The sequence below is a fragment of the Anas acuta genome, chromosome Z, assembly GCF_963932015.1.
Source record: "Anas acuta chromosome Z, bAnaAcu1.1, whole genome shotgun sequence".
Taxonomy (NCBI): domain Eukaryota; kingdom Metazoa; phylum Chordata; class Aves; order Anseriformes; family Anatidae; genus Anas; species Anas acuta.
The window spans coordinates 56,088,536-56,090,062 of NC_089017.1; the positions used below are offsets into that span (position 1 = coordinate 56,088,536).

General features: G+C 40.3%; 1 non-coding gene across 1 annotated transcript; it reads left to right on the forward strand.

The window, feature by feature from the left end:
- Positions 1 to 1,372: 1,372 nt before the first annotated feature.
- LOC137848712 (small nucleolar RNA SNORA13) lies at positions 1,373 to 1,527 on the forward strand. The gene has a single exon (XR_011091488.1). It is a non-coding gene; the product is annotated as a small nucleolar RNA SNORA13 (small nucleolar RNA).

Consider the following 1,527-nt stretch of genomic DNA (forward strand, 5'->3'; position numbering starts at 1 on the left):
AGCCAAATCCAATGAATGTAAACGGGTAACACTTGTGAATTTGCTTAAAATTAATGTTAACAATATTTGTTAGTAGTGCCATAAACCTGAATAGAGCAATAATACACCCTGTTTTAGAGAGATGTGTAAGCATGACACAAAAACTAATTTCTGTCCTGCAAACTGAACCTCAACTACCAGAAGAAGAATTCTGTGCTCCTGCAAGTCTGTACATCTCTCGAGGCCAGAAGCAGAGTGGGGTGACGTGCTTGCCTCTGAACTTCTTACATTTTTTTCCCTCAGCTCTCAAGGCTGCAATGAATCAACGCTTGGGCATTTGACAGCCCTTTTATGACTTTCTGTAATTTAGCTAAGATGTCACACCTCAGGATGTCCTACATAAGTGACTTTGCAATTGTGTCTTCTGGATGCCAGACAGCCACTCTGCTAGTTTCCAGTATGAACGGAGGAGGTAAAAGACGCAAGCAGGACCATAGCAGCTGTAAAAAGCGGAGGTGAGAGTACACATCTGTTTCTCCTTCTGGGGTGGCAGGAGCGCTACTTGGTGAGGGGAATAGCTGTGCTGCTCTGGCGACTCATCTTTGCTTTGTCCCGGTGGAGCAAAACATTGATTGAAGCAGTTCTTCATCCCCTAGAGCTTCAAGTCTCAAAGGTTCCTTGGCAGGTTCCTCACAGGTGCTTGGGAGACCAGAAAGAAAAGTTTGCCTTTTGGAAGAGCTAGTTTTCCAGTCTCTTTACTTTGTTGATTCATGTTGAACTCTTTTGGGTAGGCTTTTGCCATGCAAACAGCACTGCAGTATTAAACACACAAAAAAAAATCTACTGATAGAAAGACTACCCATATTAAATGAAGATTATTTTTTAAGTGATGTGGAAAAGTTGAGTGGGACTGTTGTGCACATAGTTCTTGTTGCTGTAGCAGGCTACTGGAACTGGTGTAATGCAGTGGAGTAGCCCATAATCTTCAAGTGTACTGATGAGAATGATGGGAGCTTTTAGGGGAAAAGGAGGCCGAATCTGCCAGCTGATCTCTGAAATTGGGCAATTTATTTCAAGTATTTCTTTTTAGGCTCCACGTACTGTACTGTTCAGGTATTTCAATCAGTCTTTCAAGTGAGTGTTTTTACTTTTCTTTCAGATGAAAGCAGTCAGTGAAAGTCTGACAACAGCCTAAGCAAGAAACAGGATGATCTCATGATGTCCCAGGAGCATGGTATGCTTGTGGTTTTCTAACTAAAGGATGCTTACCCTATATAGAAACATTATTTGCTTAAGAATTTTGAATAATTTGCTTGTTGAGGGATTGATTTCTTTCATATGCTATTAGTTCAGTTTTGCAGAGAAAAACAATCAGTTTTAGTACTTAAAATTTTGCCTTTGTGTTGCCAATTCATTCCCTTCTGAAATGAATGTGGTGTCAAAAAAGGCAGACAAGAATTCTTGCTCAAACTGCTTAAAGAGTTGTTTATTTGCCTTTCTCCCTGCAAACCTTTTTTTTTTTTCTCCCTTTTTTTTTCAAGGACAAAA